The sequence below is a fragment of the Taeniopygia guttata genome, chromosome 1 (genome assembly GCF_048771995.1).
Source record: "Taeniopygia guttata chromosome 1, bTaeGut7.mat, whole genome shotgun sequence".
NCBI classification, from domain to species: Eukaryota; Metazoa; Chordata; class Aves; order Passeriformes; family Estrildidae; genus Taeniopygia; species Taeniopygia guttata.
In genome coordinates, this window is record NC_133024.1 from 22,746,196 (window position 1) to 22,773,459 (window position 27,264).

The following is a 27,264-nucleotide window of genomic DNA, read 5'->3' on the forward strand; positions in this document are numbered from 1 at the left end:
ATTTTTTTGCTTTGCAGAGTCTGAATAAGGAGCTGCACCTGTTAGCTCTGTGATACCTTAGGGCTCTCTAGTCAACCATCTGCTTTTCAAAATCTATTTGTTCTCTCTTGGGCAACCAAGAAGGCATAAAATATGTTTTATTACCTCAATGCTGAAAGTGATCATTTACACTAGAAAAATATACCATGCCAGGTAGAATTTTAACTAAGGAAAAAAGAAGAAAATTTCTGGTGGAAGGCAGGGAGAGGCAAAAAGAGGAGGTAAAAGATGAGAGAAGGGGGGGTGAACTGAGAGGAGACAAGCAGGAATAAAACTCACTTGCTTCCAGCAAAAGTCAGCTTGATATGCCCTACTGTGACCCAGGGACTTTGTATTACATATTTCTATAATATGCTTCTATATATCTGGAGAAAAAAAAAAGGTAAGATTTGACAAGCTAAACGGAAAAAAGCTTTTTTTTTTACAGACACTTTTAAGCAACTGCTGGTCTGGAGTTAGGGCTTGAAAAGCATGTTTCAAAGGAATGAAGTATCCTAGAACTACCCAAGGAACAGTCCTAGGCTTTGCATGTTTTTCCAGTAAGAGTAGACCAATGACTGATTCATACCTCCATTATATCACAATTGTGCTTTTATTTGGCACCCTCTCATCTCTTGCAAGTCACTTGCAGATGGTCTAGAAGCCACAGAACAAGCTGTACTTCCTTTCCATGTCAGCCATCTCTATCTTATGGAATCCTTCCAGTTTGCTGCACACAAGGTACAAGGATACTGCTCCATAGATACCTCTCTTGACTTCAAAAACCCTCACTTTCTACAGGATTCTGTAGCTAGCCTTTCTATTAGCAGAAATAAAGAAATAATTTGCACTGCTTCCATCTCCGGTAGCTCAATAAGTCCACAGAAGCCAACACAGCAAAGGAAATGGAGGGATTTAGTGGGGCTGCTCTGGGCCTCACACTGAACAACAGGACGTCCAAAGGAAACACTTTGTGACTCCCATAATGTGGTTTTATAAGCTGCTGTCATGCCATTGCTTTGGGTTTCACAGTCAGTGCTGATCACCCTGTCTCAAGCAGGATAGAGGAGAAACAAAAAGGGTTCAGAAAGTAAGAGACTCATTAAAACCCTCAGGAGCTTTTCATATGAGAAAAGTTTAGAAAGCGTCAAAATGACAAAGAAAACAAAGACTGAATGTACTGGAAGTGATATAAATATAACTGCACAGAGAAAATAAATCTGTCTTCCCAAGAAAAGAGGGGACAGTCATTAAAAGGCAGAACACTAAAACCAATAAAAGGATTTTTACTTTTCATTCACATGATATATAATAAACTTGTAGTACTTTGTACCCAAAACCCCAGATGGGCCAAGATTTTATCAGTTAAAAAAAGACTAATTATTGCAATAATAATAAGAAAGGCCTTTATAATAATAAATATAATATAATTAGAGAAATAGTTAGCATAATACTGAATAAACAGAATATCCACAATTATGGTACAATAAACTATGAGGACTAAAAACTGTCCATGTTTAAAAAGATAAGTCCGTTTTAATTTGATACCTATTAATGAGAAGTTACCCCTGTGTTAAAAATTAAATCACCATTATTCTTTATGGGGAACTTGGCCATTTTTTCTGAAGGATCTGATCTGGGTTCTGTGACACTCTCCGTGTGCCTTTCCAGATCTGTGTCTCCAACACACATATGCCCCCATCAATCAAGTGTTCAGCTTGTTCTCTACTCCTGAACACGGTCAGTACAATCAAAATAAACCCCCTGTAAAATCAAGGGAACATGTCTGCTCTTCAGGAATACGTGCTGTTTTCATTGACTTGTAAGAAGTGAGATTGTTTTAGCCATTAATTTTAATGCACATAATAAAGTGGGGAGAAGAAATGAGGGACAGCATTCTGTAGGTTTGGTAAAAAATGGCAGTGATACAGTTTTATTTGATGATTAAGATGTGAGTAAGAGTCATATTTTAAGACAAGGTATTCTTAACCACCTATACATCTCCATGCCCTTTTTTAGTATTAGAAAATGAAGTTTGCATGTGGAATAAACAAAAAAAAAAAAAAAAAAAAAAAATCCTCTGTAAATTTGAGCCAGCTCCCGAAGAGTCAAATGAGCCTCCTGTGTTATGGATTTCTGTCAAGAGTTTTCTATCTGTATAATTTTGGGTTTAATTATGAGGCCACTTGTCCCACAGAGAGGCTGTTAAAACAACCTTTCCCCTTTAAACAGCTGTCTACTTAAAAAAAAAAGTGGAACCTCAGGTATATTGGAAACTTCTACCCATTAAATTTGGCTAAAAGTGGTGAAATTTGGGAGGGAAAGGAGTAGGAAACAGGTAGGCAAACTGTAGACAGGAGGAAAAAGAATGGGTTCCCAAAAGTCTCATTTCCCTGGGGAGCCCCACCTAGGGAAGCCCTGGGGATGCAGGCAGTCCCTAGGAGCCCCTTACAAGAAGTTCCTTCCCTTCAGCATCTCACAAGCTTTCCTCCAGTGAAATCAGCGTGGCAATACAAGCACGTACAGGCAGTAAGTTCCTGCCCCACATTAAGCTGATGTGTAGTCTTTTAATTAGAGGCACCTCCACAAAAGCCAGCACCCATTTAAACAAAATAAAACCGGGTCATATACTTTTTCCCAGCTTGTTTTGTTTCCTTGTCCGTAGATACCTCTGCGTTGACAGAAAAACACACGCTGCAGCCTGCCTAAAAGACTGTCCTCACTTCCCCAACTTTCAGGCAAAATAGAGCTGTGAAACCAAAACACCAGTTCTATCAGAGACAGAGCAAAGCAGTAGTCCTGTAAACGATGGCAATCTAAAGCTTTAGAAGAAATATAGGCAGTAATGCACACATTCTTACCTGCACAAGTCTGCACCATCAGCCTTTGAGAGGTTTTTTTACATCTACTCTGTAACGATGCATTTTTTGAAAATGGTTCTAGTGCTCAGGAATGCCAAGAATTTAGGAAGAGAGCCACAGCTTAAGAGAGCAATTATTTGCCAGTAAATACTCAATTTGCTTGTCCTGTGATTTTTCTTCTCCTAACTCGCCCTCTCCATAATCCGTCTCTTGCTGCGTCATGAGCACAAGAAGTCTTTTCTTCATAGCATAACACTTCAGTTTGCTATTTTGTTAGCATTAATTAAGAATTCCCTCTACTGGTCATTTTCTATACTCTTACAAATAGCACCTTGAGCCCCGGACATTAGAAGGCAGTGAGTCAGTGTGTGGGATTCAGCCACCATTTATAAACACCTTCAACCACATTCACCCAGTTTACAATATTCGGGACATCTCGGCTGAATTACTGCTTTGTGTCCAGTTTGTATTCAGATGGGGGCCATATGTTCCTTCATGTATTAGAGCAGAGCTCATTAGCACTGCTCCAGTCACGCCACAGCAAATATTTTTTTTTTCCTATCTTGCCTCCATTTTAACCTGATTAAAACCATTTTCTCCAGGGTAGGTTTCTGGAAAGGAACTGCTCAAATCCAAAGTACCGCTAAAAAGGATATGTGTAATTTTAAAATTAGTTTTGAATTAAAATTTGCTGCAAAAAAACTCAGTTTTTACTTAGGATTAAACTGCTTACTAAAAGCACCTTCTAAAAATATGGAAGAGTCTTCACAAAAACTCTGTTGCAGAAACCACAAGGGCTAAATATTCAGTGAGCATATAGACCTAGCTCTCCCATAAGGATTTAGGCACACAGCCTATTTTTAAAGAGGGTATGTATGTATGCATCTGTGCAAGCACCATCATACAAGTAGATTAACACCTTGCAATAATGGGGAGAGTGGGTGTAGTCAGAAATCTGGATGTGCAAATTGTATTTCCTAAGAAATTTTGTGTAGGCAAGTCCCATTCTGCTCAATCAACAGTAGGCAGAGAAATACTATATTTGGAAAAAATTCATAAAATACAGAAGGAGTGACTTGAATCACGCACATTAATTGCTAAATGAAAATCTAGGTTCTGAAATACAAAACAGGAACACCCATATTGGGAGCAGAAGAAAAAAAATGACACACCTGGGATTCAACAGTATGATAAAAGAATTCCTTTGAATCCATTTTAGGATAGAAATGCATCACCTGTTAAAATCATCTTGGGTCTGGCTACTTCTTACACAAGTGAAAACAACTTTTGGGCCCCAAATTGAGAATTAACATCATATCATAAATTCTTCACTGCATTTAGAAGGACTGTGTGCATTTCATATGATGCAGTGATATTGTAGAAAAACATGGAATTCCCACAAATCCACAGCATAGTATGATAAAATGTATTAACAATTTCTCACACACAAATAAGCATTTCAAAACAACATGTTCAGAGCACAAACTATATCAGAGGCATCAAACAACCCCTAATAAAATGCATTTATGTTATGGATATCCTATATCTACGGCTAAGAAGCAGGCAAGTTAGAAACATACTGAAACCACTCAATCATCTTTAGGAATATCATACACACACACACACCTTTTACACACTCTCCTACAGTACCATATGCCCAAACTGATTGTGAGTTCATGTTAAAAATTATTTAACTCTTCTCCCCAAACACCTAGAGTCCATTTTTCTGGGGCATTTTTGTCCTCCACAAAAGACAGCACTCTCAAAATACAAAATAGGATGGGGAAACAAACAGCATGTGAAAGGTGAAAACCCCACTTCAAGAGCACCGCTCCTTTCTCCCCTAAAACTGATTTTCTTCTGACAGCTCTAAAACCAGTGCATAAATAATATATCCCAAGGCTAACATACCTACCTACACAAGAGCCCTGGAAACAAGAGAACTTCCAAGAGTCTGAGTAGAGCCCATCCTGGATGCTTTGAAGCAGCCAAGAGTTCAAGGCTGAGGTTTCAAGAAGACAGCAGTGGACCTGTTCCATGATGGTAATTTGTGAGGGAAATAGCCTGAACTTCAGCTAAAGAGCTACATGCTAATTGTACATAAGATTAACTGTTTACCCTTAGGCTTTGAATTACACTGCCATAAATAAAGCGCTTCAGGATTAAACCTGACTATTGTCAAATTTAAGTTATGCATAATTTAAGAAGAGGGCAAAGAAGAGTAGATCAGTCTTACGAAGTACTTTCAGGTTAGATTTTCAGTATTTAGATGAGAATCTGAAAATGAAACTTTAAATCAACTCTAAACAAAATTTAAGTATATTAAAGAAAATGAAAGTGGCAAGTATAATTTTGCTGTTAAGGTTTAAAAGTGAAAAGTAAATATGAAAAAAAAAATTTAATTTTTTGTAAATAATTGTAAGCAAGCAGAGTTTGTTGCAATATTTTATAATAAATAACCCTTTCTGAAAAAATGGATAAGGGCTTCCCAATTTTTTGTTGTCTTAAAATTACGTGCTTTCACATTAATATACTAATTTGCCTTTGCAGAGCAGAGCTTTTGAAAGAAGAGCTGACACACTTAATAGGGACAATTGGGTTAAAAGGGAATTTCCTGGATAAAGTCAGAACATAACAAATTCTTACTTATCCAGTGTAGTTAATGTAAAATTATACTCTTCTCAACAGGGACTGCCTGGTGAAAGGGATATCTGGTTTGTTTAGGAGGTGCCCCCATTAACTGGATTTTTTTTTTTTTTTTTTTTTTTTTTTTTTTTTTTTTTGTAATGCTTGAAGCAATCAGCCAGTAGAGCCAGACATTGTCCTCAGGTAACCCCACACAGCTGCCTCCATTGCAAAAGGCTGTCACTTCTCAGACTTCATACGCTGTGATCCGCTTCCTTCCTTCCTTCCTTCCTTCCTTCCCGCTGGGCCCCCGGGGCTGCCAGCCCAGCTCGGCCCAGCCCGGCCCGGCCCAGCCCGGCCCGGCCCGGCCCGGCCCAGCGCAGCGCTCCCCGCTCGCCCGGGGACCGACCGGGCGCTCCCGGAGCCCCGGCCCGTCCTCAGGCGCCTCTCGGGGCAGGAATCCCTGCAGGAATCGCGGAGCCCTGGCCCGTCCCAAGGCGCCTCTTGGGGCAGGAATCCCTGCAGGAATCCCGGGGCCCCGGCCCGTCCTCAGGCGCCTCTTGGGGCAGGAATCCCTCCCAAAGCCCCGCACACAAACCCGGCTGCGTGGCCGCTCCGCCGTTGGAACCTCGCGTTTGTTTTTTTCCCCTCCGCTCGCTGCGCCTATTTGCTTTCACTTTCCAAAGTACTTTTATTACCCAAAGCTGCAGCGCTTTTTCTACCAGGGAAAAATCTCTCTCGAAACAACTTAGTGCTTTTGTTTCTGTGTCTCAAAGGCTCCCAGCACTACCATCTCCATCCTACCTCCACACTGGATTAACTCTCAGCATTGTCTATGAAATGTGCACCACAACATTAGACACAGATGAGCGTCTTCACCTACTTAGAAATGAAGAAAGCAGAACTCCGAACAATAAACTTAAAGAAATCATTAATTTTGAGGAAAAGAGAAAAGAAAATTAAGCCCCGCATTTAGGTATGCTAAAGAGCACAAACTATCTCACCTGGTAACATAAAGGATTCAGCTGGTCCTGAACAGTTAAAATTCAGCTGCTCAATGATACATTTTTTCTCCAGGTAAATTCCTACTGAAATCAACAGACAAGCTTCAAGCTTCGGGACAGTAACACTGATACAAACCCGAGCTACTTCTACTAAAATCCCACAGATTTAGAAAGGTGTGATCATGCCCCAAACCTGCCCCAAGGCGGCGATGCCTTAGGGAGGACTGACAAGATGATTAGAAAGAACCAGCTTGCTGTAGAAAGCTTTCCAGTGGAAAGCTGTCTCCGGGCAGACACCGAGGTCCCCTGCAGCCCAGTCACTATTTCCATTAGCAGTGTTAAGAAGCTAAGAAGGTACGTAGTGACATGTCTCCCAATCCAAGCACAGCACGTGAACTTATTTTTTATTTCACTCTCTGCACTGACATGGTATTTTCACTAAATAAACCTTGTCATTTGTTTAGTAAAAAAATATTATAATTATTCATTATATTATTATGGATCTTATAACCAATTTTCTGCACACATTCAACAATAGATTATTCCACAACATGGCAATATGATGTAACTAAGGTCAGGCGTGGAGGCGTAGTTTGTAGAGGCTGTTACTAAGTGACAAAGGAATTTAGGGCATCAGTGAAAAGGTTGCATTTGTTAACTGTTCATTTCCAAACAGTGGTGGCTCCAGAGAGTTGCTTTTTTTTTTTTTTTTTTTTTTTTTTTTTTTTTTTGGCTGTTTTTGTTTGTTTGGTTTTTTAAAATGGAATTTCCTGCCTACCTCTGCTAAAAGTTACTGGAGGAGAGCTGGTCAGGTATTTTGGTGGAATAATCATTCTGGGGAGACTTAACAAGCAGACATCACTGATGTTAAGTTCCATCCTCTGCTATTTCACAAGTTCTTTTTGTTTTGTCTTGTTTTATACCTCTCCACTTAGAGTTCATGCAGCACAGTTATTTCCAATATAAAAATATAAAAACCCACTAGGAAAAAACCTGTAATACTTTATCCTATCAGACTAATAATACACAGCCTATGTGCCATTTAAATCAGAATTGCTTTCCCCCAGTGAATGGTGGATAAAATCGTTCTAGACTGCAGCAGATGGAACTGGAAACTTTGTCTTCCTATTTGTATCTGGGGCACATATGATCAGCCTGTGTGAACAAGGTTACAGCAAAACATGTAAAAAGAAATGTATCAGGGACATAATACATCACAGAAGCAGCTGCTCTAAAACAACCACTTTCACTCTGTAGAGGTTATCAGAAACTCCAACTGAGCCAGGCTGGGCAAGCTCACTCGCTATCCTGCAAGGGTGAGAGGAGGACATGGGGCGAGAGGAGCACGCAAAAGTCTCCTCTGTGCCAAGAGCCCTACGCAGCAGGGAGGGAGATGTGGACATTTCCCAAAGCAGCTGCTGACAAGGTGTGCTCAAGGAATGGAGAGGCTGCTGCAATTGCCTGGAAGTGTGGATAATGTTCTGGGGGATCTTCAGGACTATCAGGAAAATCCAGCGCTGTGGCGCGGGCTGGGAACCCGATCCACACGCACATTTCTCCGTACTTCAGAGAGCAGTTTTATCTCCAAAGTACCTCTGTAGTAGGGAAAGAGCATCCCCTTCTTTTTACAGCTGGAGAATGTAGGCACAAGTATATTATTGACTTTTCCAAGGTTACTGAGCCAGACAGGAGCAGCCGGATCTTGGTCTGGTCTGCTGATCAGAGCCTTAATAACACCAAGCAATCCTCCCTCCAGCTTCAAGGCCACAACGTCTGCGGTTCAGTATTTTCACAGAGGGCATAATCTGGGCACATGTAAGGATGTGAGAGACAGGAAAAAAACCTCTTGTTTGATCTTCACAGGAAACCTTAGCCCTGAAGTAACCTTGAGGTAACAGAAATAATGAAAAACATGATTTTTGCTTGCAAGTTTAACACGCGAGGTTTGAAGGTCATCAGACTGGTTTTCTCTCTGAAGTGAAAACTGGTGTTTTTACACTATACTTTCAGCACAGTGGTTTTAAATTATCTCTGCAAAGATGGATACAAACAGTTTGTTTACCAGGCTAGGAACTGAGGGGAAAAAAAAATCAACAAGATTTAAAACTCTCCTTGGCTTAATTACCCTTAACATTTTATTCATTTTATCAAATAAAAAAAAAATAAATCAGCTTGGCTTTTTTTTAACAGCAGAGTCAAACCAACTGGAAAATTCATCTCCTACAAGATATTTTGAAAGGGAAAACTCCAGATAGAAATATGCTAGAGAAATGTCTTCAGCTGCAGACAGAACTATATTGTAATGAAATCTTTTATTTTGAGTCCCTACCTCTGCTTTCCTCCAAAAGACAGGGAAAATGGTTGGATTTGAATATTGGATTAGATCTTCCCGTGGGAAGGGCCACTGCATATGATACGGACATACAGAATTATATGCCTGTAAATTTATTTTGCAGACTACATGCACACATAAACACATAAAAGGAATTATGATAAAGTTAGAGTATGACTATTTCTTTAAAATTATTTTTCCCTTCCCTAATGCATGTTTCTAAGTCATATAAGTAGTTTTAAATTGATTTCACAAATGGGGATTACTGGAGATCACTAATATTTTTTTTCAAAACATACAAGAAGCAATAGCAATGCTGGAAATGGACTGGAGCTGCAAGGTCCTCATTCTGTATCTTCATGGCACTTTTCTGGGGCCCCAGTGATCTTCTGTAACCACTGGGAAACAGTGATTTTTATAACTAGAGATCACAGGGGCAGGATCTGTTCTCTGGGGACACAAAGTCCTAATACCAGCTAAAACTAAATGCTCTTAAGTTGCTCACTGTAGGGAACTTGGAAAAGAGACTTTGTTTTGCACCCTTTATACTGCTCTGCAATCAAAAGATTTTCAAAAAAACAGAAAAACACATACGTAAGCTGAGAGAACTGCTCCAGACCTCATCCTAAATTGATATTATACAGAAAAATAATAAAATGGACATAGATCTCTTTAATATCAAGTTTTCAGTTTTATTTGGTTATATTTAAACGTATATTTTGCTGTGACAAACTGTATTCTCTCTGGTCTCTCAGACAGTAGGTTTCATGCATTCTTGCATATATTTGAACTTTTGATCGTTTTCCAAAATTTCACTCCTAGTATCCTAGGCAGCCATCAGTGGGCAGTGATATGGGTCATTCTAGTTCAGAATTAAAAGGAGATGAGTGTGACTGATCCTTTTTCTCAAGGCCAAATCTTATAACAAATCATCTGGAGAACTGCCAGTGACTTCAATGAGACCAGAAATTGTCCCTACTGTTATCTAAAAAACTTCATGTGCTGTATGAGAAAATCAGGGTGCAAATTCTCCAGCCAGATTAGACTAATTCTCCTACAGACTAGGAGAAGGATAATCAGACAAAAGAGCAAAGGGAGGGACTGCAGACTTTACTGATGCCTACATGCTATTGCCCATCACATTCCAAAATAGATGGAGGAAAAGCAGGGAAACATGAGCAGTGCTGCATCAGTTCTCTCTGAGCAAAACTGAAAATACTACCTTTTTTCAGTACAATTTAGAAAAGGTTTTATTATCTAAATAATGCATATTATATGTAAATATAATATACAAATATACAAATACACAGGGATGCTCTTGTCTTAATCCTTTATGCTTTGCTTTCAGCAAAGAGTGAATAGAAGAAAATAAAGCTAATAAAGCTGGAATATAAACAACTTATGAAGTGCTTTTTTTTTTTTTTTTTTTTTTTTTTTTTTTTGCCAGAAAGTGACAGGACAAGGGGAAAAACCCATGCTTTTGTTCTCTTTTTTTGAATTTCATGCTCTGGAAAGATGTCAGTATGTCTACACAAGTATGCATGTGTATGTATGTATGTCGGATTTACTAGAATGGCAAGGAAGAAAATGAGGCGATCTCAAAAGAAGCCAAGAATCTGGGACTTTGAATTCCCTGACTTCAATAGTGTTTCAAGGACTTGGAATGTGACAGATACTGGCATATTGTGTGTTGCTGTGAATGAGGGGTCGACTGTAGCTTTAGAGCGTCTCTGTTCCCAAACAGGAATACACACAGTTCCTAAGGCACATCTGAAAGCTTGGGATGTGATGAGGCATTCTTGACCCCTCCCTTTCCAGCATGCAGTGCTTACCCCAACGAATGCCTGGCCTTTTACTGACCTTTAATTTCATAACAGACTCATGTTGACAAAACACTCCAAAATGAGATCAACACAGATAGGTAGCTTATGCTGTGATAGAGAAAAGAGTTTTCAATAGCAGGGGAGCAGAGGAGATAGGCAGTAGTGGCACACATAATGGGAGTGGGAGCTACATGTTCAGCTGTTTGCATGTGGGGCTCTCATCTTCAAGAACTGCATTATACTATTAAAGCATCTTTTTCCTTTTTTTTCTCGAAAAGCCTACAAAATTTTGTTTTTTTTTTTTCTTTTAGTTTTGTTTTTGCTGGGCTTTTTGTTGGTTTTGTTTTTTGAATTTCATTTCAACTAGTCCTATAGTCCACTCAGTTCTATTAGGCAGACAGCTCTGAGTCAAAAGACAAAGGCAGATGGAAGGTGGAATGAGTCTGAGAGGAGAACCCGAAACAAAGAATTTCAAATTTGAGCTTCAGAACTCATAAACATCCATTTTAGCAAAGTTACCTTGTCTCACTGCTCTTTAAATTCCAGGGCAAATACTTAAGAGTGATAATTTAGCCACAGAATGTTTGTATTAAACAGGGGCCTCCTGCTCTCAAGTTTCTATAGTTTACAACAAAGAGTTTATTAAACACAACTCTTTCTGTCTGACATTCAAATCCATCTCTGCAACACACTCTCCTCTGGATTTGCGCCACCGAATGAAATGCTTTGGAAAAACAAAATAAACCAAAACCCTGCTGTGGAAACAGGACAAATCTAGTTTCACATCCCCTGCAGAGAGAGAAACAAGACGGAAGTAAAAAGCACCAAATGGAGCTCATAAAGCTTCACTCTGATCTCAGCCTCCACATTCTGGCAGAGAGCACTACCTAAGAGATGTGCTCTGCTTCAAGTGAGAACAGCCTCTGATTGCACCATGAGCACAAAAATATATTGTCTGTGAACAATTACCCTGAACAAACTCTGAATAAGGGAAATCTGACTACAGAATAAGGGGAAATGTGGTGGGAGGCAGGCTAATTGTCCCCCTCCCTTGCCAAGACCTTATCTTGCACGCCAGCCATCTGTAGTAGCTGTGCCTGCAACTGCAGTTCTGTGGGCTGCCCTGAACCTCTTTCCCACAAACTGCACCACAATGAGGTGCAATTGTCTTGCCCACCCCAGACACCATCCACCACAGAAGGGAAGTGATTTAAGTGCTGTAACAAAACCAGTTTCTTGCTTTATGTTCATTTTATCACTGGTGGTTGCTCATATTCCTTCTGACATTCCATGCGGCAATGCACAAGTGGAAGGAGACTCATCCTGACCTACAGGTGCTATGGGGAGTCAATGAGGCTGGTGTTAAAATTCACTACTTCTTTCTCTGTCAGTATATCTACAAATAAAAATAATTTATTTATTTGGAAGTCACTGCCCAAAATAGGAGCATGTTCTGAACACTGTGAGACCAACATGACAGAAGGAGAAGAATGCACACCTGAGTACAGGCTTTCTCCATTCCTGGACATCTCTTTTTAATTACATTTTGAGAACAATCAGCAACTTAGAGAGAAAGTGCATGTTGGGTCAGGACTCTTTTTCAGATTTTTGTTTTGTTTTCTACTTTTATACAGAAGCCACATGCACTTTGGTACATATACAGGCAGACAGTAAAGAAAAAGCACACAACTAGACACAGGAAGGACACCTGGTGATCAACCAAGCTCTTACCTTGCTTGTAAAACTACTCTTAAATTCAGGTAGGAAACAGCTTTTTCTTCACAAGAGCACAGCAGAATGCTCTGCCCAAATATGGGAGTTTCTGTAACACAAAGCATTGCTGACAGCTTTCTTGTGAACCCCCTATGATCACATCCACTGCTGGGACTTTGAGTTGGCTTTATTAGTATACTGGGCACTCTGCACATATTAATCACTGGGCTTTTACAGCAAGAACGTCTCCCATGTCATATGACAGTCTCTGTTTTAGACTTTTAGACTTTAGTCCTTTATTCCTTCAGAAAGCAATGTTTTGCTGTTATTTCTCTCTTTTTTTTTTTTTTTGTTGTTGTTAATTAATTCATTTGAGACTATTCCTTAAATTTGCATTTTAATGCATTTTTGTGGGGGTCTATTAGTGACTTCTAAATCTGCATAAAACTGCCACTGATTTAAAGTCTTTGTTATCATACATGTATGAATCTGTCTGGACTATATGTGCACATGTATGTATGTACATGTGCATGTGTATGCATGGATCAAAAAAAACCAACAACAAACTAAAATACCTTTCTAACTGCATCTTCCTCCCTTCTTCCTTCCCCATTCTGAGCAGGTTCCTGCTATCAACTGCTGGAGTGTGCTCACTCTACACCTAGAGCTATAATTATTTTGCTTTAATTTTACAAAACCTTTTGTTCCATTCCCACGAGCCCACCTGATCCTTATATTACACTTGCTCTATTAAAACACTCATGCAGAACAAAGCACAGTTGTACTGATTCATAAGTAACTCACCCCCCACCCCCTCTTTTTCTTTCTACTAGGCTCATGCATCTTACCAAAGATTCATGACACTGTCCCTGATACCACTCCATGGTCCCATGTTTGCCTTTTTCTCCTTTCTTTAAAATCATTATTTTTATGTGCTTCGGGTCCAATTACACCATTGTGTGCTGCTGGTTTGAATTGCTGTTGTTCTCAGTCATTTTATGTTATGCTCTTTGGCACAACCAATATAGTGCAGAGGGTGTTACAGAATTTATTTGTTGTAATCACGCTCTAGAATTCTTTATTATTATTATCATTATTATTATTATTATTCATAGGGTACAAGCAGCAAGGCTTGCCCTACATTTTCTCATGGCAAGCCAAAGTCCATTTCTGGCCAGCCTCTGACACAGCCTCCCCTATCTGCAGAAAAAGGGCCCAGCAGCAGTTCAGATCAAGCAGTTCAGTTTGGGCATGGCCTACATGAACCATTAGGCTTTTTACAGAAGACCAAAGACATCAACAACACTTGTAATAGGATTTTCACAGAGGCACTGGTCATTTCAGATTTTTAAAAAAATCAAACCAACCTCTCATAAATTATTGCTAAAAAATGGAAGGACAGAGTACAGCCTGTCAGTAAAGATGGGAATAAGTAAAGGGCTGTTTCATCTTCTTGTCCTGTACAACTTCCTTGAGCTGAGACAGCCTTCATTTTCTGGCTTATAAAACACTAAGCATTTTGTTAGGACTAAGTAGCAGATAAATAATCATCAGCCAGAAGAGTGCATGTGAAGGCAGTGCTAGCAAAAAGCAAATAAAACCAGAAGGTAGACACCTTCTAAAGATGGAGAGCAGGACATTTTGCAGTGCTCTACTGAACACCAGAGGAGGTAGATGAGCACAGGCCGGCACAGGGGTGAGAGAAGACAACAAGAGGAAGGAAAATGGGGTGTGTGTATGTTTTTCTGGGTGACGTGTAACAATGGTGAATACCAATGCTTTGTAGCAATTAAAGAGAATAGCAGGAAAAAAAGGGGAATGTGGAAAGGCACAGAACAAACACATCTGTACAGGGTACAACCGAAAGTTGCAATTTACCAAAGAATAACCATTCTGCACATTTTATGTAGCATGTCAAATCTATCAGATTTTTCCCTTATTAAATCATCATTCTACAGCAACAATCATTCTCTCAATCAATCCCCCGTGTTAACAACTCTTAGTAATGACTAACTTGGCAGGAACTGATGTTTACATATATTTTAAAGTCCTGAGCACTGTTCTGTATTTTTTGGATGCAAAATTTCCTTTACATTTTGTCTCTTATTTTTTAACCTGTTTTTAAAGGACGGATGCATTCAATCGGAAAATAAAATTTTGTGACACACACTCAGATTATGTTAGTTCAGGAAATTGGCAGTGGGATAAGAACAAAACCATTCACCTCCTGATTGCTGATTCAAATCTAGCCCAAGTGAGATAGTCACAGAAGCTAGAAGCCTCCCATGGTGGCTTTGTGATTTGAGATTATTTTTTATGAATCTCAATCTACTTTAGGCCAAGAACCAGAATCACAAATCCACTGCCTGAATGAGCATTAAGCGGCACCACTGCACACAGTAACAAGGGAGATGCCAAAAACCAGACTGGTTCTGGGGACAAACTTCCAACCTTATCCTAGGAAAAAATCATTAAAAAGCAGGGTATTTTGTTCCACACAAATGTGAAGCAATGGAAATGTATATATCTACCCACCAGACAGAAAATACCCCCTTGTAGTCACACCAGCTGGTTGTAGAAACATTTACCTGACGTGTCTTATGTTGTGGCCCTGTATCGCTTGAGAGCTGAGAGACAGGAAGGGCAGGAGGAGAGACTACAGCAAAGGTTTTCCATCATAAGCCCTGAAGAAGAAGCAGCAAGCTCATGCAGTCCTTAAACCTTAAAATCAAAATACCCTCAGAGCTACTGAAGGTTTTGGTCATTATTTGCTCCATTTTCCCTGCCTAGATAAAAGACACATTTATGTGTCATATAAATGAGGCACTTAATTTTGCAGAAGACCAAACCTAAGGAGGGCTGTGTTGCACTTTTTATTTTATTTGGGACACGACTGATTAACACATCTATTAGCAAAGCCATTTCACTAAATAAATATACTATAGCACACAACAAAATGGTGATGCTCAGGCATATTTCCCATGGCTCCTTCTTTTAGGGAGCATGAATCATTAAAATCACTTGGGAATTACCTATTCCAGTTTCCTCCCTCAGATACATTTGCTAACCTGAGAGAGGTAAAGATCCCAGGACTCCAGAGTAGATTTAAGTTTTCCCATTATCTGTGCTGAAATGAAGCCAATGCAGATTCTACCTTTGGATCTGCACTCAGGTGCCTCTCTGTTGTGTTTCATTTCACATTTGTGATCTTTGTTCCTTAGAAGCAGGAAAAATGCACAGCTAACGCACCAGGTTTGCATGCAACTTAGAATTGTTTTTCAGTGGCTGTAGCTTGGACATGCATTTGACTATTCCACAGGTAGTGAGATGAGAAAAAGAGCTGTCTTCTAAATCGCCAAATATTGCTAATTTTACATGGGGAATTTTGGGAGCAAGTAATTATTCTCAAAGTTTTCACAGACATTACTGAAAGTATTCATGTATACAGCAAGAAAAATTGGTGGAAAGGTCCCCCATTTTCTCCTTCCCTTGTTCTTCATTAATTTTTTCCTTTTCACTTTTTGGCAAGAAGAAAAAAGAAGACACTGACAAATGGCGGGGGGGAAAAGTATTAATTTGATGATCCTTGTCGAAAATCAAATTTTTGAGAAGGAGTAGCCTTACAGATTGTAAAGTATAGCTGTAAATACAAACACATATAAATGTTTCTATTACATAAAGTTCTAGTAAAATGTATAAAAATTCTAAATATACCAAAGCAGACAGATTAGGTACAGATAAAAATTCAGCTGCTAAACTGGAAGAAGCAGAAAAACAATAGTAAAACTATCAATAATTTGAAAAAAATTCACATCTTTTATATGAATTTGAACTTAGGATGTAACACAGAGAACGCTGATTTAATTTAGGAGTTGTAAGGTTAATAATACTGATTCACTGGCAGAGAATTCAAATACACATTGCATCTTCCTAAACCTTCTAAATTGTTTTGAGTATGTTTTGGGGAGGCTCTGAAATGAGCCAACTTGTCAAGGGAACCTGTATCTGAGTGAAAGCCAGTGCTCAGTACCTGACTCAAAATCATAAATTATGAGATGCATTGAGCAAGGAACCATTATTTAAGGGAATAGGTATGGCTTCACTGAAAATAAAAAGAAGTAATTTTCAGAATATGCAGTATACAACTTCAGCTCTCACTTAACATGAGTTTTTATGGACGCTGATTACATTTCAGGAAAGCACTTGTGGAGTTGCTCAGTGTTTTCAAGAAAGCTGAAAGCATCAGGAATCAGAGAAACTCTAAGTCTAATCTAAGTCTACTTCAACATGCCTTGCTTATTGTGAGGAAAAAGGCAGCATTAGGCAAGCTCAGGTGCAGGAGCTGCACGCAGGCTCACACTGACATGCTGAGCACTGTGATGATGTGTGCTTTTCAAACTGATTTTGTGTGATTGTTCATTGCCATCCCTGAATCTGGACTCTTGGAATTCTTGGTCTCTGTGGAAGGTCAGATTCTTACTCAGAACTGGTTTATCTTGATAGGTGACATGCTGGGCTTCAAGTACTGGCATTTAACCAACACCTTCAGTGACAGCGCGTAGGCTGGAACCAGACCATCACTTTGCACCAAGTGACCTGCAAGCTGAGAGCTTTTACCAGGAGTCAGAGGACACAGACGTTTACTGTGACATTCCCATGACAATGTGTTCACCAGTATGGAGAATAATGCAGCAGTATATAAAACCTGTTCAGTTATTTTCTACAGGAAAAAGTCTCAGGTGAAGAAAGACTACCTCAAGGGAAGATGCCATCACTTACACATGCCAGACTTGGCCTTGACATGGTATGTGAACCTACAGCAAGATTTGAATTTTACAATTAGCTTCACATGCTCCAATTAGTTTCTCAAGCTGCACAGAAAGCAGAGGAAGCTCAATAGTAAGCCAACAGTGAGCTTTTGAAAAAACATTATAGGGAATAATTGTGCTCTGGAGAATTTATTTATTTACTAATGCAAACAGTACACACTGAGATAACATCTGGCAGTGTTTATTACAATGAAACCAAATCAATACTTCTGTCTACTACAATATCTGTCCACAAAATAGTCATTCCTCCTGGCATCCACCAAGAAATACTCAACTATCTATTATAGTAGCCTTTGTCAGCAAAAACAGAGGTTGGCACCCTAATTCTTCTATTAGAAAGGGTTAGATGTACCTAGACACAAGAATGATGACGGAAAATTGCAGAGAGAGATGCAGTTTGTAGCATCACAAAGAATATTAGAAATTAATAAAATCACAGAAATGAAATTTCAAAGCTATGAACTATTTTGGGTTGGAAGCAACCTTCAGGATTATATTGTTCCACCTTGTTCCCCCTGCCCCAGGCAGCGATACATTCCACTAAAGCAGGTTGCTCAAAGCTCTGTCCAGCCTGGCCTTAAACACTTCCAGGGATGGGGCACGCAAAACTTCTCTGAACAGCATCCCTAAAGAATTTCAAAAAGCAGCATATCCCAGATTTTTTTCCTTGTGCTTCAGGGGAGGGTCCTGGTTGATGGAAAGTTGAAGCTGAGCCAGCAGTGCCCTGGAGCCAGCAGGGCCAACCCTGTCCTGGGGCATCAGGCCCAGCATCACAGCCGGGCAGGGGAGGGGATTGTCCCCTCTGCTCTGAGCTGGGGCCTCACCTGGAGTATTGTGTATAGTTCTGGTCACAAGATAAGAAGGGTATAAAGCTGTTAGAGAGCATCCAAAGTGGGGTAATGAGGATGGAGAAGGGCCTTGAAGGGAGCCAAGTGGGGTGATGAGGATGGAGAAGGGCCTTGAGGGGAGCTGTATGAGGAGGGGCTGAGGTCACTTGGGCTGTTCAGCCTGGAGGAGACTGAGGACAGACATCACTGTAGTTCATCGTTGTGAGGGTGAAAGGAGGGGCAGGCACTGAACTCTTCTGTGGTGAGCAGTGACAGGACCTGAGGGAATGGCCTGAAGCTGGGTCAGGGGAGGTTTAGACTGGATATTGAGAAGAAGCTCTTCATCCAGAGGGTGATTGGACACTGGAACAGGCTCCCCAGGGAAGTGGTCACAGCACCAAGCCTGACAGAGCTCTCAGGCACATGGTGTGACTCTTGGGGTGTCCTGTGCAGGACCAGGAGTTGAGCTCGATGATCCTTGTGGGTCCCTTCCAACTCAAGACAGTCTATGATTCTATGATTACTTTTGCTAGTGAGCTACTAGGCCTTTTGAGGCACTTTAAAGCTATAAGTAAAGGAAGAAAATTTGACTTCTCATTTCCTTTTGAAGTCAGGATTCAAAAAGAAGTGATACTGAACCTTTCCACATAATTAAAAAGCCAAAAATAAATTTGTTTTGAAAGTTCTGTGTATTAGAATTTCCAAGTAAGCCCTTTCATTTTTTGCTATTTCTGTATTTGCATTGCTGCACATCACTGTAGAAAAACTAGCAATGTTTCGTGCAATGAAAAAAGTCACTAAGCATTAGCTTAGTTCTTACTGAATCTTCACCTTTCTGAAATCTAAGTGCCTCTTGCAGTCTAACAAACAGATTGACGTGCAATAAGATATGCATTACTACTTACATGTCACAAAATTAAGCAAAAAATAACAAAACCACACATAAAAATCAATAGTATTATTTCCTCCTTACATTTTTAATTGCTATAATTTTGCTTTTGTTGAAACAGTCATTTCCAAAGAAAAATGATATGTCTGATTAATGTGACTAGACATAAAATAAATGTACATTTCCCCCTGTTTAATTTCCCATTTTGCTTGCTCATTGTTCAAGGCATTTCTATTTGTACAGGACCTAGAGGTGAAATTAGATCTTCTGTGCTACACTAAATCCTGAGCCAGGGGCTATGTTCAGAAGTTATCATGGTGATATGTTACCTTTTTCCCATAAAAACTTCACTCTGACAAGATTATTGGGATTGTAGTTATGAACTGGGGAGAGCTGGGAGAAGAGGGGACACAATTTCTTTTAATCTCTCCTGGTCTAGGTCTACTGGGCAGAGGAGAGCACATTTTTATTTGGACTGAGCAGCCACTATATGCCATTATATGTGGTGCCTTTTCTGTAATTTGTGTTTGGTAAGATTCGCATTAGGATTTCTTAAGTTTCTAACTATTTCTTGTTCTCCATACCAATAATGTCTTACTAGAACTTAAAAGTCCTAATGACATGGCCATTAAGAGTGAGCTGGGGAGGAATTATAACAACAGTGCTATATTGGCAAAATAGTGAAAGAAAACAAAACCTGACCTTCCAAGCACTGAAACTGGTGAAAATCCCATGAAAGTAAATGGAGTCCCTATTTAAAGGGCAACAGTACCACCCCCACTGCTATCCATTTAGCCACATGAATTAGTGCTACACTTGCAAATACACAGAATATTTGATGTAGCTTCAAGTGAGAAGATTGAGATTTCAAAAGTGCAGAACAGGCTCCATTATCTCTTTCTATATCTAAAGAACAGGACAAATGCAGTCTGGGTTCTGAAAGCTCTCAACACTGAGAAAGATCAGCACAGGAGTTTCCACTTGCATTTCAGTGATGCAGAGGAATAAAAAAGCCAAACTGGGACAGAGACTGGGACTTTTACATCTGGATTCAGGGCAAGCAAGAGCCCAGCCCCAGTTCAACAAAGCATAGATTTGTCTGAACTGTATATGAAACTTGCCAGTTCCTCATCAATTCCACAAACTGAAGAACTGTTTTGTAAGTTAGTATTAAAATTGACCTAGATAAAGTGGGGGAAAGGGAATAATATCTAACAAATATAGTCTTGTAACCTTTCACAAAAAGAACTCCAAACCACCTGAAAATAGGAATAAATCCAAAATAAACCTTCATTTAACCACTACTGGGCACAAACATGCATGTGACAAATTTTATGTCACTTTGGTATTAAACAGGATAAATCTAGTTGTTTCAAGAAAAAAAAAAAAAGGCTCTCTAAAGTAAGCAGGATGTATTTATTTTCCCACTATTTTTACCAAAAGGTAAAACATTTTCCTCTCCATCAGTTCAGGAAAGTCCTGCATTTCCAGCAGGACAGCAGCCAGAGAAGTTGGTGTCTACCTGGGGCAGGACTTTTGGAGAGGGGAGAAAAGATGAATACATAAATGCATCAGACAGACCATAACCCAACCTATGTAAAGGCCCAGCTCAAGCATACATGTTTGCAATGGTTCCTGTCATCACTGAAAAGAAAGAGTAAGAATTCCAAGGACTTTTTTTTTTGGGCCAGGATTTCTCTATCTATAAAAGAAGTGATCAGAAAATGGCAGCCCTTCATCCAGAAATGGTCTGCAGAGACCTGGCAGGGATCACAGGTGATACTTATGCTTGCAGAACCTCTCTGGGCACTGCAAAGAACACTGGCTTTGTCACATTGCTATCCTGCAGCCCTGAATTCCTCCCCGTTCCACAGCCCTGACCTGCCAGCTCTAGGAAGCAGCAGAGGGGAATTATGATGTCCTATCCCATTCAGGCAGTGGGACCAACTACTGGCAGCAGTAGAAATGAGACTTGTTTCATAACATGGATATTCAGGCTTCCAACCATGTAGGCAAAGAAAAAGGGAGAAAAGCCTACTACCCCTTCCAAACTTCCACTAGTGCACACATGATTAATCACAACACAGCTTTGAGAATTAGTTCAGCATTAAATAAAGAAATTCTGTTTTGTTCTATAGTCTATTTCTTTTACAAGAAATAAAAGCATAAGGAGCTTAAAGAATATCTACTATATGGTATGGATACATTCTAAACATTATGACAGAGACAGTGTGAGAGATTTCTAGAAATTAAATGCTTTTAAATGTAATTAAGTCATAATGAAGACAATCACATAGAAAACTGTGCCACTGACAGTCTGACAGTGCAGGGGCATTAGAATTGTTTTCCACCATTCTAAGGCACAGGAAAATTCTGGCTATCTCATGTTGATGAAAGGCAAATTCTATAATGGGACAGAAAGCACATTAATTAAAAAGTAAAATGAACCTAGCACATTTGGAATTCCCTAGGACACAACTGATTTGCAGTAAGGAAAAATATCTTGCTGGTAAGAAATCCCATCAATGGAAGAATCACCAAGTCCTTAGTCTCTAGAGCTTCCCTCTGGTTGCCTCTAGGCTGAACACAATCCAACAAGATGCTTCCCTGTGCCCTTAATACATCCCAAGTACTGGACAAAGCCCCTAACTCTGGGGTTTGAATTCCACTTGGTGTCCTGCACCTAAATGTTACTGCATCTAGCTTTGGACCTGGCAGCACACTGTCCTCTCACCACCTATTTCCAAATCTTTGCAGTAGTCTGAGACTTACATATGAGAAGAGAATGATGTTTTCAGAATCACAGAAGTCCAGGGACTATATGAATGCAAAGCTTCGGTTCAATTCTTTGCTAGATATCTAGAGCTGTACTAATATCTGAATGTTCTCTTCAGTGCCAGCTCCATTCTGGAGCCATGACTATCAGCACACAGGCACAAGAACACACAGAATAATAAAGACTGTTTAAGAGACAAAGAGTTTGCCATGATAAATGTGTTCTTGAACTGTAAGCATGATCAGAGGAAGGGCAGATGTAGCCTTAAAAGAGCAGTATTTTCTAAGCCACACACACACACACACACACACACACAAAAAGAAGCTAAGAAGTTGTAATATGCCAATTTCTGGCACAGGAAGAAAACCTAAATGGGATCATTTGTGGTGCAATGTCACATGGCCAAAAGGCACCAAGACAAATTAAACAGCACTGAAGCCCTGGCAAAAGTAAAAGGAATAATCATTTTCTTCCTGCAGGATGGAAAGAGTTATGAGGAATCAAACCTTTTATATTCAGGTGCATCACTACCTATAGCAAGCTTGCCCATTGACTCAGGGATTTTTCACTTCTAAACATGTTATACTTCCAGTTGAGTTGATAGACTGATTTAGTTCTATACCTTCCTGGTCACCTGGTTCCTGACCCCTCAGCATCCTCTCTCGGCATTCCTCAGGTTTTTGTGATGCCATGACTGCTGGAATTTCCCTCTGGTTGCTAACAACATGCAGGCTAAAGCTGTCAGTAAGTCACTAAATTCACCCCCCAAAGGATGATCATTTTAGAGCTGTTTGCTTCAGGAATCCAGTATCACTTGTCCTGGGGAAGTGACAGCCACTCAGACATAAGAAGGTTAGTCGTATATTAAAACAGGGCAACAGACATGACAAAACAGATTATCCTCTTCACTTGAAACCCTAAATGAGTGGAAAAGGGAACTGGGAAGAAGGGCGAATTCATCTGTCTCTGACTCCGATTTTTCCATTGATGGTCTGATCTTACAAACTCGATACATAGGAACTGTGCCACTATACCCCACCTAAAAGAACTGGGGTTGCATGATCATGATCTAATCTGGTTTGTATTCAGAGAGGACATGCAGTGATCTGGTGCACAACTGCTATCATTGCTGTTGAGAAACATACACCTTATTTCTTGAAAAACCGATAAGAGTCACCAGCAGACTGGTATGATTCTTGATTACTTGCTGCAAATCTTGGAAGAAATGAGGTAACACTCTTCCATTCTACAAAAGATTTTATTTATTCAAAATTTCAATAAGAACACTGCACGAACTAGAATGAAATTTCTAAGGAAATATGATGAAAAAAATCTGCCAAAGAAAGCAACAGGTTCAAAAAATTGTTAATGCAGGTTTTGACTCAGAGATGCCTTCAGTTATTGCTGACAACAAAACATTTTGCACAGTCAAATACTTCTTTTTGGTTATTATTTAAAAATAAACAAATAAAAGAAATATTCTGATCTCTTTTATGCCAGTGGAAACTGTTAAAAACAACAGACCTATTTTGGCACAACAGATTAAAATCTCTTCCTAATCTATTATCTAGATACTTTGAGGCAATGGCAGGAAAGAGTGCAGTAAGAATGATATTCTCTATAGTAAAATTCAGAGCTAGACCATTTAGCCTAGTGAAGAAAACAGACCAGAAAATTTGGGTAACTGACATTCATGAGACTGCCCTACATCAGTCTCTGGAATTTGAAATGATTCAGCGAGAGTGTCCTCAGAGACACTGATGTAAATATGGAGTAACCACAATGCCTTTCACTGGAGGCCCTCCCATTATACACTGGTTTAGCTAAACAATTTCATTTCAGATAGACCAAAATAGGAGTACTTTGGAAAAGGCCAGGTCTGTGTTGCTTTTTTTCCTTTCATAGTTTATCTAATGATATCTCTGGTCTGAGATAACCTTCCTTGCTCAACAATATTTAATCTTTATTTTACTTGAAGTAGAGTAGCAAATGCCTTGATAAATGGAGTGAAAGATTTTTCCACTTTCACCATAACATCTTCAGGTGCTGAAATGTTTTACTGCAACTTGCTACAGCAGTGCTACACAGGGAATCAATGCTTATATTCCCATGCCTTTTTAACATGAGTGAATCATTGCCCATACTCCTTTATATACTAAAACAACCACACACCAGAGAGCCATTTTCCTATCCTCATCTATTGTGGCCACTATTCTGCAAAAACACAAGCTTCCATCTATGAAAAATGTCATGTTTCTACCCATTTGTACATTACAGCTGATGTTCTTAACCTGCAGACCTACAACACACAAAGCCCCACACAACCCCTCCACCTCCCAAAAAAACCCTTAAACATTTGTAAGAAAACAAAAAAAAAACCACGAGAGATTTAATAAAAAATAATTCCCAACTCCTTTTCTGTGCTAAGTTGTGAATGAGACTGATGAAAACCAACCCGAGAACTAAGAAAATTTTCTTAGTTCTTGGCCAACTGCATTTTGAGATTTGCAGTTTCATGAAGTGAAAACATCATTCTAGTATGTTTGCATGAAAATTCAGAAAACAGAGGCAATCATAAGAAAAGAGAGACAATTACAAAGCTCCTAATCTCCTGAGACATTTACCTTTTTGTAGCAGGCTTTACTCCAGCCTCATTACATATTTGCTCTGATCATCAATCCTATTTGCAACTTTCAACTGTCTCCATGTTCTTTAGCAGAGGAGCTTGTATCAGACAATACCTGGAATGTCTCCATTAATCCAAATTTTAAAAACCAGTAACTGAGACAAATCAGTATTTGTGCACTGACTGGAAAGAAACCCCTGCAGATTCACCAAGACTGAAAATGTGTTTCTGTATCTATACAACTCCCTCCTCCATCCTTCTCTAAAAAAAGAAGGGCCAAAGTAAAATGCTGGCAGCCCAACAAAATCTTTGAAGACACAGAGTGCTTTCCAGTTATGAGAGGATGGAAAAATGAGCACCCTGGAGATCGTTTGGGTACATTAGGCTTTATTAATCAGGAATGTACTTGCCACATACCAACATTCCCAAACGGTACACTGAATCAGATAAATGTTGGGGAGTAGCAGAACCCATCCAGTTTGGTCCTCTGTCTTACGGGAAGTTTCAGCACACTCTGAGAGGTGACTTTCCAAACCAATCCTTAAAAAAGAAACCTCCCCTGCTTCCATAGTACCTATAGGTTGTGTGTTCCAGCACTTTGCAACCCATACAGTCAGAACACGGCTCCTAATATCTAACTTGGTCATTTTCACTGCTCATTGAACTGATTTCTTTAGGTCTTTCTCCCAGTGGACATGAAGAACAATTAATCACTGTGCTCTTGATTATAAATTTTCACTCACTAGATGATTTTTTTTTTTTTAGTATATTCTCCTTAAGGTACAAGAAAAGCAACACTTTCAGAAGAATGTAATGCCAGGTAGGGCTCCTACATATCCTCTTGCCCCTGGGCCAGGTAACAATCAACCATTTCTGCTTTCTCCACAATTTTAACTCTAGGACAATTTCTGCCTTGACAAACATTTTTGACCTCTCCACATTTCCACTGGGGTTTCATAGGTAGAAATCAGGGCAGAATTTATCCCCATGAGTTTCTGGATTAATGCCTTGGTAAAGGAAGGGGAAAAGGCAAAATTAATTCTCTTTGTTAGTGCTAATGCTATTCCTCAGGGAAGTGGGCCCCAAGACATTGATCTTTGTTCAAAGCAAGCACACTTCCATACTCATTTCACATTTGCAGCACAGCTTCTACAAGCCAATATTTGCATCAAAAAAAAAAAAAAAAAAAAAGAAAAAAGGCTTAAACTCTGGAGAACCTGCATTCTGTCAGAGGACCAGGAACTGGGAATGGACTCAAAGCCCATCTTAGCCCACCTGAAATTACAGCTAAAACAGCAAGTTATAGGAGGAAAGGTCAGATCCATCAAGAATCATGAGGATTCTTGCACTGTAAAGAACATGGTATTGCATGTAGTGCTTGTTTGTTGCTTCAAAACTCTTCCTTCTTCTAAAAGCAGAGCTGTGATGGACGAAGGCCTCCTCAGCCCTGACATCCTGACGTTACACATGCAGCCTGCACTCTGGGATGCAGCTTACTGTGTCACATTGGCTTGGGCTCTGCCTCTTCCCTTCCTTATGCCTGCAAGCTCAATTGAACTTATGAAAATTCAAACTGTCTTCTGTCTGTTTCATACATCATCAGCAAACAATCACTAGACAAAATGAATTTGCTCTCTGTAATTTGGAGGTTACACAAATGCCTCTGCTGTATAATGCAGGAAAAAAAAAAAAAAGGAATAAAGTATGATATGCAAGGTTAACTCAGCATGGAGGAAAGTAGTAAAGAAACAGAGGAAGAACACGAACAATAAAATACTCAGAAGTGGAGAGAGTGACATGAGAAATACTTCTGTAAATGGAGTAGGCCTTGCTACTTTAGAGTGATGGGATTAAACAAAGGCACAAGCAAGTTGTGAAAGATCACCCCCGAGAGTGACTGTATCGCCATTCTTCATTATTTGTCTACACAACATACTTATTTATAATAACAATGGTTACTATTTATCCCCTAAGAGCTCTGCAAACACAAATTCACAAATTCAGTAATGTTCATAGAGCTGTATTAGTTTGAACCAGACTGAAAGAGTGATCTGCTGAACAAGGCACAGTGAGGTTAAATAACTTGTCCAATGCCACTCATTATCCATAATGAATATCAGTATCCACTCAGTATCCATAAATATTAGAACACTGGATCTCTTGGTCACTGATCAGATCAGGCTGTGTAAAGCTGAAACCTTGACAAACCAACCTCTTTTTTAAACAAAAATAACATTATTGCCCTCAGCCCATGGCAACGTAACTAAAACTATTGCTTTGAAAGTACATATTTTTCTTTCACACACAATATGTATGCTGTCATTGTCTTATTCCAAAATCATGCAGACACTGAGTGTGAGCAGAAGTACCTCCTCATGCTTGACTTAGTCCTATTTGGAGTTAGCTGCAAACAGCAAAGTACTGAACCACATCCTTAAAGTTAATATTTGAGTAGTCCCATTGACCTCAAAAGATCTGCTTCCCTATCAACCCATATGACTTTAGTTCAGAGAACCCAACACAGCAAGAATCCAACCCACAGACCTTTTGAATTAGGAGAATATCTGTACCACATTCAGCAAGTGGAGTTTTTCATGCAACTGTCTGACAGATGTTCAGACAGTGTATCTTAATGTTTCTTCTAATGCCATGTACCAAGTATTTTTTATTAGACAAAATAATAAAATTTCTTTAATTAAAGAAATAAATTACAAAACTACCAGGATATAGCTTGCCTTTTCTCCTTGCTGTTTTTGGGTTAATACATGAAAGCCCAAATGGCAAGTTCACCTTTTTAAAGGTTCTTGCAATTAGAAACATCTGATTACAGCAAACATACAGGAAACAAAAAGAAATCCTTAAAGCATAATTTCCTTAATAAAAAGTGCCACTATTTTTATTGTATCAAGCAACTACTTACATGAACAAGAGGTATAACAAG

The 27,264-nt window shown here is 39.5% G+C and overlaps 1 protein-coding gene across 18 annotated transcripts in view; it reads right to left on the bottom strand.

The window, feature by feature from the left end:
* ZBTB20 (zinc finger and BTB domain containing 20) overlaps positions 1-27,264 on the bottom strand; it is a 501,814-nt gene that overhangs the window by 310,724 nt on the left and 163,826 nt on the right. The window contains exon 1 of one of the 18 annotated variants that reach the window (XM_072925249.1): positions 6,509-17,743. The exons of 16 other annotated variants lie outside the window; for them this stretch is intronic. The gene's annotated coding sequence lies outside the window, so the exon portion shown is untranslated. Of the gene's footprint in view, positions 1-2,879; positions 4,756-6,508; positions 17,744-27,264 lie in introns of those variants that run through there. One more of the 18 variants, XM_072925298.1, reaches the window with a different exon arrangement.